This window comes from Dipodomys merriami, unplaced genomic scaffold (assembly GCF_024711535.1).
Source record: "Dipodomys merriami isolate MVZ:Mamm:240054 unplaced genomic scaffold, mDipMer1.0.p SCAF_8, whole genome shotgun sequence".
Taxonomy (NCBI): domain Eukaryota; kingdom Metazoa; phylum Chordata; class Mammalia; order Rodentia; family Heteromyidae; genus Dipodomys; species Dipodomys merriami.
The window spans coordinates 50,907,043-50,929,621 of NW_027206401.1; the positions used below are offsets into that span (position 1 = coordinate 50,907,043).

The 22,579-nt window shown below is 39.8% G+C and overlaps 1 pseudogene; it reads left to right on the forward strand.

Moving 5' to 3' along the window:
- Window positions 1-12,779: 12,779 nt before the first annotated feature.
- LOC138818995 (heterogeneous nuclear ribonucleoprotein A3-like) lies at window positions 12,780-13,878 on the forward strand (annotated as a pseudogene).
- The last annotated feature ends 8,701 nt before the right edge of the window (window positions 13,879-22,579 follow it).

Genomic DNA, 22,579 nt, shown 5'->3' on the forward strand with positions numbered 1-22,579 from the left:
CACCTAGCCCAGGAGTGGAAACTTAAGACTCTAGCAAATAAAAATGTGAGTTATATTATATATTATATATTATATTCTTTGTGTCCATTATGTACTTTGGGTCCAGTGTCTACACAGTCAGTTCTTGGCTACTTCCTTTGCCATCTCACCTCTACTTTCCAGAGTATTAGGGGTTTCATGCTGAGAGTTAGAAAAGGGCAGTTGATGACATTCACACATGTCACTATTACTGGCTGTCAGATAGATTATAGATTAAAGGTATGGAATTAATTTGGGAAATATTGGTAAGTTTGTTTTGTTTGTCCATTAGTTCTATCTCTTCTCTGATTACTGCAGATAACTGAGAACTAATGAAAATAGCACTAGGAGTGTCAGTATTTAAACAGTCTCACACCTGGATATATTCTTAATATTTATTTAGCCCATTGCAGTAAATCAATGCTGTCATTCTTTCTTTTTTGTTTTTTTTTTTTTCCCCTTGTGCCAGTAATGGGGCTTGAACTCAAGCTTGGATATTGTTCCTTATCTTTTTTGCTCAAGGCTGGTACACTACCACGTGAGCCACAGCCTTATTTCCAGCTCCTTGAAAGCTAATTGGAGTTGTGTCTCACAGGCTGGCTTTGAACTACAACCTCAGATCTCAGCCTCTTGAGTAGCTAAGATTACAAGCATGAGCCACCTGTGCCTAGCAAGTGTTGCTTTTAGGCACCCTATTTTGAGTGATTTTCCAAACCTCATTGCAGAAGACAAAAGCTCACAGATGTTGAAGTTGGGGCTAATTTTCTAAAAGCATGAGACACAGAAGAAGCAGCTTTGTGGACAACTTTCCTCGTACTTTCTCTCTATGGAATACTACACCCAGAAATTTAGAAAGTTAAATTATGTAGTTAGTCTCTAATACAGACTAATACCTGTACTTTTGTTTTGGATTCAAACATGCAGTTGCTACACATAAGTCAAACTACATAGGCAGAAAGAGTCCAGGATTTCTCCAGCATATTGCCTTTAAAAAGCATTTAAGCTGGATCGAGGCCAAGATGGTGATGGAGCAGTAGGGAAGCACCACAGCTCTCTCCAACCAAATAGAGAGTTTGAGTTCCAATGTTCAGTTTCCCCAAGAGACAGACAACAGCAAAAAGGGGAACACCCATGGGGCTGGGAAGGTGGCTCAGTGGTAGAGCGCTTGCTTTGCATGCATGAGGCCCTGGGTTTGATTCCTTAGCACCACATAAGCAGAAAAAGAAAGTCAGAAGTGGTGATGTGGCTCAAGTAGTAGAGTGCTAGCCTTGAGCAGAAGAGCTGAGGGACAGTGCCCAGGCCAGAATTCAGGCTCCACTACTGACACAAGAACAACAACAACAACAAAAAACAGTAAACATGATAGTGCACCATATACTTTTCAATACATGGATACAATGTGTATGTATTCACTGCAGATCTCTCCACACAAACACTGGATGCAAGGAAAGCCAGGGAAAGTAGCATATGAGCCCTGAGAACCAATAACTGCCAACCCAGACTGGTATATCCAGCACAGCTAGCCTTCACATTCAATGGAGAAACTAAAATTTTTATAGGAAAGAAAAACTAAATGAGTTCATAAAAAATAAACCAGCACTACAAAGAATATTAAGAGGAGGAATACAATTTCAAGAAAACAATCATCAGGGAGCCACATCAGACAGATATCATTAGAAGTCCAACTTAGTAAGCACAAGAGGAAAGAAAAGAAGAAAAACTTAGGAAAGCAGGAAAATGACAGGAAATACTCTATAATAACCTCTCTATAATAACCATAAATGCTAATGGGCTCAATTCATAGATCAAAAGAAAAAGAACTGCAGAATGGATCAGAAAACAAGATCCATCCATTTGTTGACTTCCAGAGACCCACCTCACAGCCAAAGATAAAACAAACTTGGAATGAAGGGATGGAGGAAAATCTACCATGCAAATGCTCCTAGCAAGAAGGCGGGAGTTAACTTTCTGATATCTTACAAAATAAACTTTTCATTAAAATCAATACAAAAAGACAAAAAAGGACATCACATATTAATACAGGGAACAATCCAAGAAGAGAAAAATCACCATTATCAATTTATACTCCTCAAACATTGGTAACCCAAATATGTTAAGCAAATACTCTCAAAATAAGCACATACTTACAGAATGGTTTAACATATGTGAATCAATAAATGTAATCCATCACATCAACAGATTCCAGGTCAAGAACCACATGATTATCTCCATTGATGCAGAAAAGGCTTTTGATAAAATACAACATTCACGGGGGTGGTGCTGTCAGAGAAAGGGGAAGATGGGAAGGGATGGGAAGGGGAAACAAAGGAGGAGGCAACAATGCTTGATAAGAAATGCACTCATTACCTTGCTCGTGTAATTGTAACCCCTCTGTATGGTATTTTCACAATAAAAAGTAAAAAAAAATAAATAAACAATATGCCCATCAAAAAATACAACATTCATTCATGTTAAAAAGCTCTGGAGAAAATAGGAATAGAAGGAACATTCCTTAAAACAATAAAATCCATATATGACAGACCAATAGCCAATATCATACTTAATGGGGAAAAGCTACAACCAATTCTCCTAAAAGCAGGAACAAAGCAAGGATGCCCACTCTCTCCACTCCTGTTCAATATAGTTCTAGAATCCTTAGCCAGAGAAATGAGGCAAGAAAAGGACATTAAAGGGATGTGCACAGGGAAGGAAGAAGTTAAACTATCTCTTTTTGCAGATACCATGATATTATACTTTAACGACTCCAAAAACTCCACCCCCAAACTTTTAGAGCTTATAAACCACTTCATCAAAGTAGCAGGATACGAAATTAACCCACAAAAATAGTTGCCTTTCTGTACAACAACAACGTATAAGCAGAAAGGGAAATCAAAGAAACAAACCCATTTACAATAACCTCAAAAAAATAAAATAGCTATAGGTCCCATGGTTTCCCTTATTTGCAATATCTAGTATATGTATGAGTCAAGCAGAAAAGGTCAGATAATGTGATGTTAGGAAAATGAACCCTAAGATATGTATTCAAATGTTTTTTTTCTTTCATGTGATTGTTTCTAACTCATTTATAAGATTATTTCTTTGTTGCTTTGTATGTCCCTCCCCCACAGTATAACCCTTGCTTTCACTGTATTTGATGTCGGTATAATATGTAGAGGGGAAGGGGAAAAACAAGTCCTTTAAATAAGGATACAGGTGGACCCGTTGCAACAATGAGAAGTACAAGTTGTCATGTCGAAAAGGAACTTTACAACTTTGGTGGGGGGGGGAGGATTGGGCGGGGGAGGGGGGTCGGGGGGAGGCTGGGAAGGGATGGGAAGGGGAAACAAAGGAGGAGGCTACAATGCTTGATAAGAAGTGTACTCATTATCTTGCCCATGTAATTGTAACCCCTCTGTACAGTATTTTCACAATAAAAAATAAATAAAAATTTAAAAAAATAAAATAAAATAGCTAGGAATTAACCTAACCAAAGATGTAAAGGAACTATTTAATAAAAAAAAACTATAAAAGCCTAAAGAAAGAAATCATAGAGGACACCAGAAAATGGAAAGACCTTCCATGTTTTTGGATAGGCAGAATTAATATATTGAAAATGGCCACATTGCCCAGATTGATACATAAATTCAGTGTAATTCCCACTAAATTCTGAAATTGATACACAAATTCAATGTAATTCCCATTAAAAATACAGAAAACAATCCAAAAATTCATATGGAACAACAAAAGACCTAGAATAGCCAAAGCAATTCTAGGCAAAAGAAACAACATGGGAGGGATCACAATACCAGATTTCAAGCTCTACTATAAAGCCATAATAATAAAGACAGTTTGGTATTGGCACAAAAACAGACCCTCAGACCAATAGAATAGATTAGAAGATCCAGAAATAAACCACGTACTTACAGTCAGCTGCTTTTTGACAAAGGAGCCAAAGACAGACAGTGGAAGAAGTATAGCCTCTTCAACTATTGGTGCTGGGAAAACTGGGCAGCCACATGCAGAAAACTAAAAGTAGACCCCAGCCTGTCACCATGCACTAACATCAACTCAAAATGGATTAAAGACCTTAAAATCAAACCTGAAACTCTGAAACTACTGCAGGACAGAGTTGGAAGGACACTTGAACTTATAGGCACAGGAAAGAACTTCCTGAACAGAGTCCCAGGGTCATAACAAATTGGAGAGAGACTCGACAAATGGGACTACCTTAAAATAAAAAGTTTCTGCACAGCTAAAGACAGAGCAACAAAACTAGAAAGACAGCCAACTAATTGGGAAAAAAAATATTACCAGCAACATATCAGACAAAGGCCTAATATCCATTATATACAGGGAACTCCAGAAAGTAATTCCCTCCTAAATCTAACAAACCAATTACTAAATGGGCAAAGGAACTAAAGAGAGATTTCTCCGAAGAAGAGATAGAAATGGTAAAGAAACACATGAGGAAATGTTCATCATCCATGGCTATAAAGGAAATGCAAATAAAAACAACACTGAGATATCACCTTACCCAGTCAGAATGGCCCACATCTTAAATTCAGCCAACAACAAATGCTGGTAGGGATGAGGAGAAAAAGGAACCCAATTGCATTGCTGGTGTGAATGTACACTAATACTACCACTTTGAAAAGCAGTCTGGAGGTACCTCAGAAAGCTAAATATAGACCTCCCCTATGACCCAGCCATATCACTCTTAGGCATCTACCCTGAGCAACAGGAACCAGGATACAAGGGCACATGCACCTCTATATTCATTGCTGTACTGTTCACAATAGCCAAGATATAGAAACAACCCAGATGCCCTACTACAGATGAATGGATCCAAAAATTATGGTATCTATGTACAGTGGAATATTATGCAGCCATTAGAAAGGAAAAAATAATGGCATTCTCAGGGAAATTGATGTAATTTGGAAAAAAAATCATTTTGGGTGAGGTAAGCCAAGACAAAAGACAAATGGCACAAGGTCTCCCTGATATGTGGATGTTAAATCCAAGATGCAAGGAGATACAGCAAAGTAAAAAGGACTTGAGAAACAAAGGACCTCCACTCATCTTGTTGTATCATAACTAAATGACCCCATGTTGTTGACCACATATATATATATATGTATATATATATATATATATACATACATATATATATATATGCACATCTGAGGGAAGCGAGGAAGAAGACACAGAAACAGAGGGAAATAGGAGAAAACATACAACAGAAGGCCTCATCAGCTGGACTGGACATTGATGAAAACGAATTAAGCAACTCAAGGGCAGCAATGGGATGGAAGGAATGAGAGGGAAAGATGGAACAGTTTATACTAAGCAAAAGGAAAGAAATGTATATAACACTTGATGTGGAAGAAATAGTTGTATTGTCAAAGCTCATAGAATTCACAAACTTTATAGACCATGATAATGACAATTTGCCTCATGTAGGTTAGAATGTATTTTTATTTTAACTAAGTATCACTATCTCACAATACTGTGAAACTTATGAAATTTATGTAATCACCTAATCACAATAAAAATTGCTTTAAAAAACATTTAAGCTATTAAATTAAAATATTAGGACCTCAAACTATCTTCTGTTTTCAGTCTTCTGACAGCTTCCAGAAGATGGATTTATCTAAAGTGGCTCATTTGTCTAAAGTGGCTCCATTGAGTGGATTTTTTCCCTTACTTCCAGACATTTTAAATTAGTAATAGAAAGACCAAACTCAAGTAAACATTAGATAATAGAGTGTTTAGTACCGTACCATGTGGCTCATGTTTATTCTTTCTCATTTGGACCAAGAATTTCAGCAAGAAGTTCAGTTGTCATATTGGACTTGGTGTGAAGATGGCTGGGGTTGTTTCAGAATGGCAAAATTGGTGCTGCAAATTATCCTCCATGCCTCTATTCCTCACCAGGGAGCTCCATGAAAATCAAATGATAGAACAGCCCACATGTAAAAGAGAACTAACTATAGAATATCTACCACTTTTTTTCCATTGCTCAAGCAGTTGACCAAATCAGTGGTCCATTCCCTGAAACTTTTCCTCAGAGTGCCTGACTCTAGTCTTGTATCTCCCACTCTTAGAGTTCAACTCAATCTATCAGTCTCTTAACTCTTGATTTCAGAATATGGGACCCAGGTGTTCTCCGCTTTCCTGAGCCAGATCCTAGCCCCACCAAACTCTTATGCCACCAACAGAGCCCTAGAATTCTTGTTTTCCATGTCTACAAAGACCAGTTATTACTGGGGACCAAGACAGTTGTTGTCTTTTGTTCTGCGTGTAACTCTGGTTAGAGGTTATTCTCTAAATTTTATTCTCTTTAATTGTTTTCTTTCCATCATTGGTTTCCAGGATGTTGCCTTTATATTTGCAAGAAATATATTCCATCTTGGAATTAGGCTTTTCTCAGTATGGAAATTCCAGAAGGATGGGAGGGAGATCAATTGTGTACTTTTCCAGAATTTCTATGATCTTACAAGATTATCCAATGAAAAGGTAATCTTTCTGTCACTTCAAAGTATCTGTGGAACTTAGGCTCTGGTCTTCTCTGGCCCTGGGACCCGCCTACAGCCTCAGACTTCTCTATGCATTTAGACTGAAAGCTTCAACTGACTTGTTTCATTTTTTTTAATACAAGTGTATCCATAGTACATCTATGTTAAACATCTATGTTAAACTTGATTTTATTTTTTCAAGCCATCTTGAGATGTGTATTCCTTATTTCTGTATCTTATTGATTAGAGGGGCCAGTTGGTATCACCCAGTGCCTGAGGCTGTATGCCTGGTGGCCCCAGAAGCAGGTTCATGTGTGTAGCCAAGACTAAGCCATCTTGTAATCTGTTTTCTTGCATTGTTTTAAACTGATAGGAGAGAGGGGGCTGGGAATGTGGCTCAGTGGTAGAGTGTTTGCCTAGCATGCACAAAGCCCTGGGTTCAATTCCTCAGCACCACATAAACAGAAAATGCCAGAAATGGGACTGTGGCTCAAATGTTAGAATGCTAGCCTTGAGCAAAAGAAGCTCCAGGACAGTACTCAGGCCCTGAGTTTAAGCCCCAGGACTGGACAAAAAAAAAATCATTAAACTAATAGGAGAACTTTTTCTGACAAGTTATACTGTGTATCCTGAAAATATGTAAGATAAAATACAAGTTCTGGGTTTGGTTGTTTACTTCACCTTTTTTAGATTTTGTTTAAACTAAAACATGCAATGTTTTTCAAGAAGAAAAAAAAGTACATGTGAATACATTTTAGTATTGTAGGCTCAGTGTTTAGATGTGGCCTCTCCCAGGCCTTCTCTGACAGCCTGTGGTCCCTTGATGCTCCCTGGGACTGCCTCAGGACGAGTGGGCTGAAGCCCAACATGGATGAACTTGACCTTTATTTTGGAGCCAAATAGACCTTTTGTAACCATTTTTTTAATCTGTAAAAAAAAAAAAAAAAAACATTTCATACAATGTCAATAAAAACTCTTCACATTGAAAAAAATAGGGTAGCCTAGGAAAACTATACTAAGAAGGTAATACTCATTTTAAAATCATACTAAGAAGGTAATAAAGTGAGCCAGAAAGAAATGTGGGGAAAGAGCAAGCCATACCAGGTGGGAGTACATCATTGACAAGCCCTACTAATCAAGTCATTCACTTAAAAGCAAAGTGACAATAATTATTTTATAGCCAAGCTTAGCAAATGCAATAGGCAGCCTGTGGTACAAACTCTAACTTCAACAACACTACAGGTATTTTTTTTTTTTTTGGTCCGGTTGTGAGGCTTGAACTCTGGGCCTGGGCACTGTCCCTCAGCTTGTCAGTTCAAGGCTAGTGCCCTACCACTTGAGCCACAGTGCCACTTCCAGCTTTTTTCTTTTTGCTTATGTGGTGCTGAGGAATCGAACCCAAGGGCCTCAGGCATGCAAGGCAAGCGCTCTACCACTGAGCCAACTTCCCAGAATGTGATATTGGTGCTGGGAAGGTGGCTCAGTGGTAGAGTGCTTGCCTTACATGCCTGAGGCCCTGGGTTCAATTCCTCAGCACCACATAAGCAAAAAGAAAGAAGTTAGAATGTGAAATTGCTCCCCTCTGCAATTGGCTTTATGAAAAATGTATATATAGCCAGGTACCAGTGGCTTATGCCTGTAATCCTAGTGAGTCAAGAGGCTGAGATATTAGGATCGTAGTGTTAAGCCAGCCCAAGCAGGAAAGTCCAAGACATTCCTATCTCTTATAAGCTACCAAAAAAAGCTGGAAGTGGAACTGTGGCTCAAGTGTTAAGAATGCTAGCCTTGAGCAGGGACAGTACCTAGGCCCTGAGTTCAAGGCCCAGGTCCAACACAAAAACATTAATCAATTTTAAATATATATATATATACCCTAAACTACTAAGCAATGTGGGTTTTTTTTTTCATAAATTATGGCAGTGTGCTCTAATGAAAGGGCAGTGGCAGGAAACAGTACACAAAATTCCAGTCACAGCTTCCAATTATTTACACTATTCTTTCCTATTCATTTTCAATGAATTACCCTAAAAAACATATTGATGATAGCAGTAAACTATCTCATAAGCATAAAAATAGAGAAATATGAGGGCTCAAGTAGAAGTATTTGTCTATTTTCATCATTAATATTTTAAAGAAAAGAACAAAAGAGTAGTCCTGCTAGGCATGGTGGCACATGCCTATAATCTCAGTGTTAGAAATGGCTCCAAATATTAGGGTATCATGTAGGAATAAGGGCACCTACTCAAAAGGAACTTGGCAAGGCAAGTTTACTTCTGCAGAAGGGTGCACCATCAGCCAAAAATCTGGCAAGCAATCACACAGAGCAGGCATGCTGCTCCCTTTTTATCCCTAACGCAGCAGGCCCTGCCCAATTGTTCACATTGGCTGAGGTTTATAGTCTACAAAATAATGTGGCTTAATTAATATGATGTAACTGAAATTTAAGGAGCTTTTAACAGGATGTTCTAGCTAAAGTCAACAGGAAACAGGACATATAGAACAGAAATCTAATCAACAAGGGCCAAGCCATCTGGCTAAATCAGGAACTTTTCAGAAAAACAACTCTCACAAAATGGACATAAAGTAAGTAAAGCACTTTAATAGAAGACACTTTAGTCACCAGGATCAAGTTTGTCATTCAAAGTCCCCCACAACCTGTGTAGATACCAAAATCACCAAGTCTCAGACCATCTTAGATTAAAAACTCTCAGGAACATTCACTCGTTCTTTCTTCCAATTCAGCACTGAATGTTTGCAAAAATCACAAATAGGTGCTTGCACACAGCCTTGGGCTCAGGGGTAACAGGGAGATGCACAACCATTGCATTTTGTTTGTCCTCTTCCAACCCTTGGAGGAGCTGTTAACCTTTTTCACAAAAGAAGAGGCTGAGGCTCATGTGGAAACAGCTTTTTTGTAGTACAATTATGTCTGGACCACAGAATCCATGTTTCTTAACTATCTGGGGCCCTGCCTCAGTCATAGCTGTACCCACATAAAGCTGGATCCTTGCCACTTCTTTGGCTTTACCTATTCCCTGCACACCAAGGGCTTCCTTCCCACTTCCTCCCTGACAGCTGTGAGCGTCCTCACCTCAGGACTGAAGGCTCTGCATGGAGCTTCAGCAGACAGAGCTCATGTTTCTAGGGCAGGGGATGGGCTTAGTGCCCCCTGAATTATGCAACTGAAATGAATGAACAGTAAACTTATTAAAATTGTTAAAATTACAGACAAAAAAATATATAGCAAAAAATACATCAGGCAACCTCCAAGGGGAGAGAAAAGACTTCTCTAAGTGATTGAGCTGATTCTTAGTGGAACTCAGGAGATTCTAAGTCTTTACCTTCACACCCAAAGTTGTGCTCCTATCTTGGATTGGAATCAAACTTGGATATATCTGCTGGAGTTAAGTTGCCCTCTGCAGGTAAAGGTGGGTTGATATCAGACAGAGTGAGTGAGCTTGCTACTTCTCAATAGCAGCAAAAACAGCCACAGATTGGAGGTCCATTTGTCATAAGTGACATGGACAAGGTCGAGATTGAGGTGAAAGTACTAAGTAATGGTTAAGTCTGCCATAGAGGGAAATGTGTTTTTCTCACATGCCATGGTCAAAAACATCACAAGATGCCAAATTGTTACCATGTAGTAGTTCTTCAGCTTCTACCAGATAAAGGTTGTTTTGCCTCAAGTGATATGAGCAGATGTACATCAAGTGCCACATCAAGTGTACTATGTGCTAACTTTTCAGCTTCTGACTCCAATGAAGATGTATCTACGAAAGATGACACGTGCAGAACCTTGCCAGCTGATAGCAACAACATACCTGTGATCCAGAAACAATCTCAAAACTAGATAAGGCAGCCACAGCAGCACACACCAGGAACACCATTTTGGAGAAAAACTGACTTCATAACGTAACAAAAGTCCAGCTAGTCTTCTCACACCAGGAATGGGCTCAGCGGGACCTCTAATGATGCGAAGCATCTCAGTAAGTCCCCAACACAAGCTATGGGACACAGTAGGGCCTCTAACTCCAGGAACGGTCTCCGTGGGACCCCTTACCTCAGGAATGGTCTCTTTGGGAGGGACTCGGCAGGTCTCGAACATTGGCAAGCAGTCTGGTCTTGGCAGGACCTCCTAACACTGGAAACTGACTCACAGGGTCTGTAACAACTGCAAATGGACACAGCCCGGACCTCTAAAAGCCCCACGCTGCTGGCACCATAAGGGATGTCTGCACTCAGAATTGCCTACCTGTGGATCTCTAAGGCCATTCTTTACCGAGATAAAGAAAACAATCCAAAAATTCATGTGAAACAACACAGACCTCAAAAAAGTTCATGTGAAATAACAAAGACCTTGAATAGCCAAAATAATTCTAGACCAAGAAAAAAAAGGGAGGGGAAGCAAAGTTGCTGTACCACAATCCCATAACTTAAGCTGTACTACCTAGCTATAATAAGAAAAAACAGCTTGATACAGGCACAAAAAACAGACCCAAAAATCAAGAGAACAGACTGGAAGACCCAAGAATAAAACCATATACTTATAGTTAACTGATATTTGATTAGGAAGCCAAAGATATACAATGTTTACATAGCCTCTTCAATAACTGGTGTTGGGAAAACTGAGCGTCCATATGTTGAAAAGCAAAAGTGAATCCCTGTTTGTCACCAGGTACTAATATCAACTCAAAGTGGATCAAAGACCTCAACATCAGACCTAAAACTTTGAAATTACTGCAAGAGAGAGTTGAAAAACACTAGAACTGATAGGCATAGGCTTAAACTTTTTGAAGAATCCTGGGGCACAGCAGATAAGAGAGAGGCAACAAATGGGATTACATCAAAATAGTTTCTGCTCAGCAAAGGATATACTTACTAAACTAAAAAGATAGCCAACAGACTAGGAAAATGTCTTCACTAGGAATACATCAAACAAAGGACTAGTATCCCCAAAATATACAAGGAGCTCAAGCAATTAACTCTCCTCCAAAATAATAAACCAATCACTAAATGGACAAAAGAGCTAAGGAGAGACTTCTCAGAAGAGGTGAGAATGGCAAAGAAACAAATGAAGAAATGCTCAATATCCCTGTCCATAAAGGAAATGCAAATCAAAACATCTTACCCCAGTTAGATTGGCCACCATCATGAATCCAGGTAATAGCAAATGCTGGCAGGAATGTATTGTACTGTAGGTGGGAATATAAACTAGTACAGTACCACTCTGGCAGACAGTCTGGAGCTTCTTCAAAAAGTAAACATCAATCTTTCCTATGACTCAGCCATACCACTTCTGGGCATCTACCCAAAACATCACAAGCCAGGATATCATAACCTTTGCACATCCATGTTCATTGCTGCAATATCACAATAGCCAAAATATGGAAACAGCCCAGATGCCCTACAATAAATGACTGGATAAAAAAAGGTATTTGTGGGGCTGGGAAGGTGGCTCAGTGGTAGAGTGCTTGCCTTACATGCATGAGGCCCTTGGTTCAATTCCTCAGCACCACATAAACAGAAAAAGCCGGAAGTGGGGCTGAGGCTCAGGTGGTAGAGCACTGGTCTACAGCTGAATTGCTGGGGGACAGTGCCCAGGCCCAGAGTTCAGGCCCGACAACCAACAAAAAAAGAAAAAAGAAAGAGAAAAAAAGGTATTTGTACACAATGGAATTTTACACAGCCATTAAAATATTATATCATATGCAGGGAAATGGATGGACCTTGAATGAATCATATTAAGTTCACAGAGAGAAATGGCACATGGTTTATCTTAGATGTGAAAGTTAGATCTAAAATACACCAGGACATGATAAATTATACAGGATTCTAGGCATTCACATACAGTGAGACCAACAGGGAGGAACACAGAGGCAGCCTCAGTGCCTCTGATCATATAAAATAATTATCCAGCAAAATGAATTCCAGGAAATGGAAACAAGAGGTTTATTTTTTGTCTTGTTTATTTGTTTATCTATCTTTGTGGGGAGGCTGAGGAGATTGGCTATGACATTGGCTGGCCAGTCTAACTGGGGTGAGAGAGAATCTCAAGGTTGTTTTGATTTGCATTTCTTTTATGGCCAGGGACATTGAGACATGGAGGGACAAAGGGTAAACAAATACAATACTCACTAAACAAAATATTGAAAATAAAATAAACAACTTGTGGGAGGGGATAAGAGGGAGAAACTGGGTCTTCCTCTCGGTCCCATATTGAACTCAAGTTGGAAGAGGTGGGTCCAGTCTCAACATGGAGGGCCATGATCCAAAGGAACCAGAGCAGCTGCGGAAGCTGTTTATTGGTGGTCTGAGCTTTGAAACTACAGATGATAGTTTAAGAGAACATTTTGAGAAATGGGGCACACTCAGATTGTGTGGTAATGAGAGAGCCTCAGACAAAACATTCCAGGGGCTTTGGTTTTGTGACTTATTCTTGTGTTGAAGAGGTGGATGCAACCATGTATGCTAGACCTCACAAGGTTGATGGACGTGTTGTGGAACCAAAGAGAGTGGTTTCTAGAGAGAATTCTGTGAAGCCAGGAGCCCATATAACAGTGAAGAAAATTTTTGTTGGTGGTATTAAAGAAGATACAGAAGACTATAATTTGAGTGACTACTTTGAACAATGTGGCAAGATTGAAACCCTAGAAGTTATGGAAGACTGGCAGAGTGGAAAAAAGAGAGGATTTGCTTTTGTAACTTTTGATGATCATGATACAGTTGATAAAATTGTTGTTCAGAAATACCACACTATTAATGGGCATAATTCTGAAGTGAAAAAGGCCCTTTCTAAACAACAGATGCAGTCTGCTGGATCACAAAGAGGTTGTGGAGGTGGATCTGGCAACTTTATGGGTTGTGGAGGAAACTTTGGAGGTATTGGAAGTAATTTTGGATGTGGTAGAAACTTTGGTGGAAGAGGAGGCTATGGTGGTGGAGGTGGTGGCAGCAGAGGTAGCTATGGAGGTGGTGATGGTGGATATGATGGATTTGGAGGTGATGGTGGCAACTTTGGCGGCAGTCCTGGGTATAGTAGTAGAGGAGGCTATGGTGATGGTGGACCAGATTATGGAAACCAAGGTGGTGGATATGGTGGTGGTGGAGGAGGATGTGATGGTTACAATGAAGGAGGAAATTTTGTGGCGGTAACTACAGTGGTGTGGCAACTATGATGATTTTGGAACTTACAGTGGACAACAGCAATCAAATTATGGACCCATGAAGAGGGGCAGTTTTGGTGGAAGAAGCTCTGGCTTGTCCATATGGTGGTGGTTATTGATCGGGTGGTGGAAGTGATGGATATGGTAGCAGACAGTTTTTAAAACAACAGAAAAGGGGCTAAGGAGTTGTCAGAAAAGCTTGAGGTTACTTTGAGTCATCACAAATGCATTAGAGGAACTATAAAAATCTGCCACAGAAGGAATGATGATCCATAGTCAGAAAAGTTACTGCAGCTTAAACAGGAAACCCTTCTTGTTCAGGACTGTCATAGTCACAGTTTGCAAAAAGTGCAGCTATTGATTAATGCAATGTAGTGTCAATTAGAGGTACATTCCTGAGGTCTTTTATCTGTTGTAGCGTTTTCTTTTTCTTTTCATTACTTCAAGTATATTGCCCTGTAAATTGTGGTAGTGGTACCAGGAATAAGAAGGTGGCTCCGTGGTAAAGTGCTTGCCTTGCACACATGAGGCCTTGGGTTCGATTCCTCAGCACCACATATGCAGAAAAGGTTGGAAGTGGTGCTGTGGCTCAAGTGGTAGAGCGCTAGCCTTGAGCTGAAGAGCTTAGGGACAGCGCCCAGACCCAGAGTTCAGGCCCCACGACCAGCCAAAAAAAAAAAAAAAAAATTAAGGAATTTTTAACTTTTCAATATTTGTGTAGCTTTTTTTTACATTTTAGCATAGGAACTTTAACAAAATGCAGTTTTGAAGGTGTTTCCTTGTGAGTTAACAAGTAAAGATCATTGTTAATTACTATTTTGTATGAATTTTGCTAAAGTTAACTGTAAAGAAACACCTGCTGACTTGCAGTTTAAGGGGAATCTATTCTTCTCATTTCCAAACCATGATACGAATGGGCACTGACATATGGAGAGAATAACATACTTGTATGTATGCATTTTGTGTTTTAGATACATAGGATTGGGTATTTAAATTAGCATATTTGTGAATTAAATAGCATTAAGATTACCTCCAAATGAAAAAAAACCCTCAAAATCCCTATTTGATTTTTGTGCATTTTCTTTCAATGTAATCATGGTTTTGGTGTGTTTTAAGATTTGCTGAATCATAGCTGTGTTTAGAACATCTCCATTCTACATTTACCTTGATCACATTTAGAATGACTGCTACCATAGTTTTGGAGTCTGCTGCCCTCTATTTAAATTTGTAAAGGGTAGTAGATGTTTTCCCCATCCCTTTAGAAACCATTCTTAATTTTTGATTCAGGACCACTAAGTGTGCAATATCTGAGCATATTAGTAGATACCTGATTTTATTCTGTCCTTTGAGATACCTGAGGCCTATAAGTTTTATTAATTTCCTTGGTTTAATTTCTCCATGCAATTTTCAGAGCATGTGACTAAAAAGACACTTCATTGTCAAATCCTTAAAAAAAAAAAAAAAAAAAAGAGGAAAAAAACTAGGAGTGAAGGAAGGAAGGGATGACATTGTCCAAAAAGAAACATACTCTTTACCTGACTTACGTAACTCTGTACATCAATAAAAACTAAATAATATGCATCAATAAAAACAAACATCAATAAATAATAACAATAAAAACATTAAATGGGCAGATACATCCCACGGTACAGATTTGCTCTAATATTTAGTGGCTCTTCGGATGCTGACACTGATGAAGATATGCCTGCCTCAGATGCCATTTTGGCAGAGCCAGAGCATCCGTATTGTGTGGTGGCTCTTCAGCTTCTGCCATAGATTGTTCTTCCTCAAGTGATATGGGTAAAGGCACATGAAGAGCCACATCAGCCAGGCGCCAGTGGCTCACTCCTATAATGCCAGCTACTCAGGAGGCTGAGACCTGAGGATTGTAGTTCAAAGCCATCCTGGGAGGAAACGTAAAAATCCCTGTGAGACTTTTATCTCCAATTAATCACTCAGAAACCAGAAGTGGCACTGTGGCTCAAGTGGCAAAGTGCTAGCCTTGAACACAAGAGGCTCAGGGACAGCACCTAGGCCCTGATTTCAAGCCCCACAACTGACAAAGAAAAAAGACCTTATCAGTACTATGTGCTAGCTCTTCATCATCTAACTGCAATGAAGATAGATCTTCATCGTATGCCAAGTACAGAAACACCTCAAGATGCAGAACTGTTCTACCATTGGTTGGTGGCTTTTCAGACACTGCCTCTGGTGGGGGTGGGTCTGTCTGAGTTTATGTGGATAGATCCATTTGGACACCTGTATCACAGACACAGGGGCTCATTTGAAGGCCCAGCTCAAGGTTCTTAGCTGTTGACACAGCTGGAGATAGAGATAGATTCAATCCAGTTGTTGGGCATAGCCCACTGGGGAGTCACAGCAGTTGGCACCTGGGATTGGCCAGGAGGCACCAGTTTAGCTTCTGGTTCTGTGTTGCCCTGGTGTGGGCTACCAGGTGCCATTTGTACCTCTCTCCTGAAAAATGTCCAGTTGGGGTCAAGGGTTGATCCAGCATCTCCAGGTATAAACCAGACACCTTCCCCAGGATCTCATGGAGTCTGAACAAGTAAAAATTGGGAAGCAGCAAGAACATAGGAGGCTTGGTTCATGATCTCTGGACAAGAGAGCCAGCTGGGGCCAGCTCTGGAATATCCAGCCTGGATACCTAAGTTCCACGTTCTTTTTGGTCTATTGTCAAGGATGTGGTCACCTCCTGGGATCCTTTTACATAAAGACCTTCCTCCAACCAAACTCCCAAAATTACCCCTGGTTTTCTAACTGTTCCCTCATATACATATTTGTACTAGACACAGTTGGAAAAGCCTTACACAGCTGGTGCCTCAGTTTCCAAAAGACAGATATGAATTCAGAGACTTCTAATGTCTATATACTCATATGTTGTCAGTTGTACATGGTCATAAATAGCTGTGTTGCCCGAGATTACCCAAGGCTTGGTGTTACTTTTGGTTATTACAAAAAATTTGAGATAAGACCTTCTATCATATTTCAGTGCTATTATATAATAGGTTAGTGTCATTTGGTGCATAAAAGATTTATAATTATGGGGCTGGGAAGGTGGTTCAGTGGTAGAGCGCTTGCCTTGCATGCATGAGGCCCTGGGTTCCATTCCTTAGCATCACATAAGCAAAAAGAAAAAAGCCTGAAGTGGTGCTGTGGCTCAAGTGGTAGAGCGTTAGCCTTGAGCTGAAGAGCTGAGGGACAGTGCCCAGGACCAGAATTCAGGCCCCACGACCAGACCCCCCCCAAAAAAAAAGATTTATAATTATATCCTCACTGAATTGTACACTTAGCTTTAAGAAAGATTTTATTTTTATGAATTACATACGTTTTGAGTTAAATTCTACCTTTTTGATATTGAAATCTTGATCCAGTCTTTATTTTGAAGGTTACTATTATTTATGTTTACCTCTTCTGAGTCATTATGTTTTAATTATGTTTCTTACACAAACTGTAGAGTTGCATATTGTTCTGTAATCCAGCCAGAAAACCTTTCTTTCAATGTATAAACTAAGTAATGACATTAATTGATATTCAGATAACTTTGATGGTTGTCCCATCTTTGTATTTTATGTACTGTTTTGGCAGTTTAAAACATATCTTTTACATTGTCCAAAAAGAAATGTACTCTTTACCTGACTTGTGTCACTGTAACCCCTCTGTATATAATCTTTATAATAACAATTTTTTAATGTAATGTCTTTCATACAGTCTCATGCCTGTCCTAGCTACTCATGAAGCTGAGATCTGATAATTGTGGTTTGAAGCTGACCCAGGCAGTTGGAAGAGGAACTGTGGCTCAAGTGGTAGAGCACTAGCCTTCAGCATAAAAGCTGAACACACACACACACACACACACACACACAATATCTTTCATTTTGTGTTTTCTTTCCTGTGATTTTTTTCAACTGTTTAATACTCTTTGCCTTCGATTACAATGGAGTGTAGCTATTAGTTCTCTGTCCAGCAGTGTTAAAAATTATCATGCTGTTTTTCCCTGGCCCCTTTTCTCCAACAGATCTGAGTTGACATTATCTTTCCTATTCTTTTTATTATTTAATATTATTAAATTTGTACTGCTTGGGTTATCAGCTTTAAATAGTATCTTTTAACTCTAAAGTATTGCAGATGAAATCATTTCTTTCTCTCTTTTCTTCCTAACTTTTATTTGTTGGTGGTTTGGTTTGGTTTGGTTTGGTGCCTGTCTGAGGCTTGAACTTGGTTTGGTGCCTGTCTGAGGCTTGAACTCAGGGCCTGGATACAGTCCCTGAACTTCTTTTGCTCAAGGCTAGAGCCCTACCACTTGAGCCACAGCTCCACTTCTGGCTTTTTTGGTAGTTTTAGTGCAGATAAGAGTCTCAGAGGGGCTGGGAAGGTGGCTCAGTGGCAGAGCACTTGCCTTGCATGCTTGAGGCCCTGGGTTCGATTCCTCAGCACCACATAAGAAAAAAGCCAGAAGTGGCGTTGTGGCTCAAGTGGTAGAGTGCTAGCCTTGAGCTGAAGAGCTGAGGGACAGCACCCAGGCCCAGAGTTCAGGCCCCATGACCGGACCCAAAAAAAAAAAAGAGTCTCAGAGACTTTCCTTCCTGGGATGGCTTCAAACTGTGATCCTCAGATCTCAGCCTCTTGAGTAACTAGGATTATACTCTGTGAGCCAGTAGTGCCCAGCTCCAGCTCCATAATAACTTGACTTAACATTTTCCCTTTTCTGATGTTCTGCTTTGGTCTTGTTCTGTAGTTAAATATATTCAGTGCTCACAGGCAATGCTTCTGAAATAATGACTCATTGTCTCTCAGTCACCAGACATCCATTTCATCATAATAGGGTTTTTCTTGACATTTGACAAGGGAATTGGGCTCCTGATGCTATCCAGAGGTCTGCTTTCCAGTACTATCTTTCACTTACTTTGTGTTTCTTGGAAATGGAGAAGAAAACTTGAGACAAAAACTTGTATTCAAGAAGTTAATTTTGGGAAGTGAGTTCAGAAAGTAGGAATGGGAGACCTGGGAGAAGGAAAAAGAGGATGACATACTGTCCATGCATGCAGGAGGGCATTAATATGAATTCTAAGAAAATAGTCCTTGACCTCAGGGATAGTCTGAGGACTATACTAAATGCATCTTAGACTATACTAAATTTTGTCTTCCCAAGAGACAAAAGATAGTATTTCTCAGTTGAAGACATTAACCTCCCACATTTCTGATTTGATAATCCATGTGTTGGTATGACTTACCCTCAAGATTAGGTTATTCCTGCCTGGCATCTGTGGCTCACTCCTATAATCCTAGCTACTCAGGAGGCTGAGATCTGAGGATCATAGTTTAAAGCCAGCCCAACCTGGAAAAGTCCATGAGACTCTTATCTCCAATAAACCACTCAGAAAACTGGAAGTAGTGCTTTGGTACAAGTAGTAGAGCACTTATCTTGAGCTGAAGAGCTGAGAGATATTGTCCAGGACCAGAGTTCAAGCCCCATGATCAACCAAAAAAAAAAAAAGGTTTTTTATTCCCAAAAACCTAGGTTGCAATCTCCTTGTCAAAGAGAGACAGCTGGACCGAGATGAGACCAAAAGAATGGAAAGGGAATGGAACAGGTTGTTCAAATCCATTATTTAAAATACCTAATTAGCTGTACAAACAGGTTTCAATCCAACATGTCAGTATGTACAACCCATCTTGATCAATGCCACCCTTCGTTGCTCTCCCCTATGTGTCCTAGCCCCACCCATCCTTCAAGTTACCCGATTCTATTTTCACATGTATACTTAGACTACAATGACTGCATTTTTCTGCTCCTCTTCCCTTAAACTTTCCCTTCCCAACAACACATTTCAGGTTCCTAGCATCAATTTTGTTAAACTATGTTAGTTGTTCAAAGGAGTTACACCATTATAAACCTTCCCTGCATATGTTTATGTTTTGCAGATGACCCTGTATATATTTTGCATGTTTATATCAAAATCCAATTTGAATTACTTCTTTGACCAGGTTAGGATTAGTTGATATTTCCAATCCATTACCCATTTTACTTTGCTCGTTTGGTATTGTTAATTTTCTCTTTTTTTCTGTTTTTTCTTTCTTCTTCTTCTTTTTTTTTTTTTTTTTTTTTTTTTTTTTGTCAGTTTGTGTGGCTTGAATTCAGGGTCTGGGCACTGTCCCAGAGCATTTTTGCTCAAGACTCGCACTCTACTACTTTGAGCCACAACTCCATTTCTAGCTTGTTGGGAGCCAAAAGTTAAGTCTCTCATACTTGATAGGCTTAACTATCTCACTGGAACAACCTGAGGCTGAGTTTACAGAATCCCACCTTTTCACTACGCCCTAAAGTAAACACCCTGCAGCTACTCACGACCATCTTTTCACCCCGCCCTAAATCTACTAACGACCACCTTTGCACCACGCCCTAAGTCCAAGCATATAAATACCCTTGTGTGAAAAATAAAATTTGGCAGCTTGATCAGAATCCTTGTCTTGCTGTCCTTCTTCGTGTCTCTTGTCCCTTCATTCCTTCTTGCTTAGGTTCACCGCCCTCGTTGAAGTCCTGCGGGTCGGGACACTAGCTTGCTGGGGGTTAATTAGAGATAAGAGTCTCAAGGTAGGGACACAAGAGGTTTTATCTTTGTTGCTGTTGTTTTTAATGTACTTATACTGCACTGTGTAATTTTTTTTCTTTTGTATGTTCTTCCCCCATGGTATAACCCCTGTGGTCACTGTATTTGATTCTGGTGCCCTGCATCTTGTATGTACATTTTTCTAATTTGGGGAGGGGAAGGGAAATAACAAAATGCTTTTGAAATAAGGATACAGGTTGACCCATTGTAACAATGTACAAGACAGCTGGAGGGGGGAGGGGTTGGAGAGCTAGAGATGGAAAGGATGAAAAACAAAGGAGGGGGTAACAATGCTCAATAGGAAATTACTCATTACCTTACTCATGTAACTGTAACCCCTCTGTACAGTATCTTTACAATAATATACATATATTTTTTTAAAGAGTCATGGACTTTCCTGCCAGGGCTAGCTCTGAACCAGGATCCTCAGATCTCAGCTTCCTGAGTAGCTAGGATTACAGGCGTAAGCCACCAGTGCCCAGCTTCCTATTTTATTTTATAGACAGAGATAGAAGATGGATTTGTCTCTTTGTGAAATTCACTGAGATTTAAATGAAGGCCTAACATGTGATCAAGTTTTATAGATTCTTCTTTGAATACTTGTAAAGAATGGATTTCTTCTGTTTGTAGGGAAGAAATACCAACTTTTTTCATCTGAATTCTAATTTTTTCAATTCTTCTATGCGTCCAGTTATGTTCTTTGTTCTTTTCCTGAATTAAGGACTTAAGAGTGTTTAACTTTTTTTAGAAAGTGCTTTTGACAATTTCTTCAACTATATAATTTAGCATGTTTTCAGTTTTGTTTTTGTTTTTTGTTGGTTGTGGGGCCTGAACTTTGGGCCTGGGTGCTGTCCCTCAGGTATTCAGCTCAAGGTTAGTGCTCTACCACTTGAGCCACAGTGCCACTTCTGGCTATTTCTGCTTATATGGTGCTGATGAATCGAACCCAGTGCCTCATGTGTGCAAGGCAAGTGCTCTACCACTGAGCCACCTTCCCAGCCCACTTAGCCTGTTTTCATTAAGGTTGATGGTCCCTATTTTGGAGGTCCAGAGAGTGTTAGTTACACATAGCTTGTTCCATTGCAGTTTAGATTTACAAAAAGGTTATAAACTCAGTATCATGTTTAAATATACTCTACATAGGAATGAGATTTTTCAAAGAGAAAGTAAAGGGCACAATGTGGCCAGGAGGACATGTCAAGGAACATGCCTTGCAGTGGAGTCTGCACAGCAAGTGGACTATATCATTGCTTATTCAAGGAGCAGAGCAGACGGGATTGACTTTTTCCAAGGTCTACCATTCTGTTACCCATATGAGGGTTTCTACAGAAAAACTCATATTAAAGTAGGCAGTTCTAAGAGTGCCAAAGAGAAGCCCACAAAGACAAAATAAATACTGCTTTTTCGTGTGTTTGTTACAAGAGTAGGACTTGAACTCAGGGCCTAATGCCCTCATTTGGCTTATTTGCTCAAGGCTGGCATGCTATTGCTTTAGCTGTACCTCCACATCTTGACTTTTTTGTTTTTTTTGGGGGGGGGGTCCGGTTGTGGGGCCTGAACTCTGGGCCTGGGCACTGTCCCTCAGCTCTTCAGCTCAAGGCTAGCGCTCTACCACTTGAGCCACAGCGCCACTTCCAGCTTTTTTCTTTTTGCTTATGTGGTGCTGAGGAATTGAACCCAGGGCCTCAGGCATGCAAGGCAAGCGCTCTACCACTGAGCCACCTTCCCAGCCCCACGTCTTGACTTTTGATAGTTCATTGGAGATAAGAGGCTCAAAGACTTTTCTGTCCAGGCTGGTTTTTGAACCATGGTTCTCAGATTTCAACATCCTTGCATAAGCCACCATCACCCTGCTGAGAAAACACAATGGTTCTCCTGATTTTCCTGGTTCAACAAGTTATCCCTGTGGAAGGAACAGATAGATGGGAGCTCAGAGGAGGCCCTTCTGAACGTTCGGCCTCAATACTTATGAAAGGTGCAGATGTGGGCACCTCTCCCCTTTGTCACTATTGTATAGCTTTTAGCAACATAAAAATCTCCCCTTTGAACTAAAAATTTTAAATCAAATTGGGCTCTGGCCTATAGTTTGATTTGATATCAACTTTCCACTTTTGTTTTCCATTTCTTATATTTTTTTATCCATTCTTCGATTTGTTTTAACTTTCTGGATAATTTTGTTTTAGACAAATTCTAATGAAGAACATACATTTGGATTTCTTTAAAAGCTAGTGTAAATGTTTGAATTTGTTACACT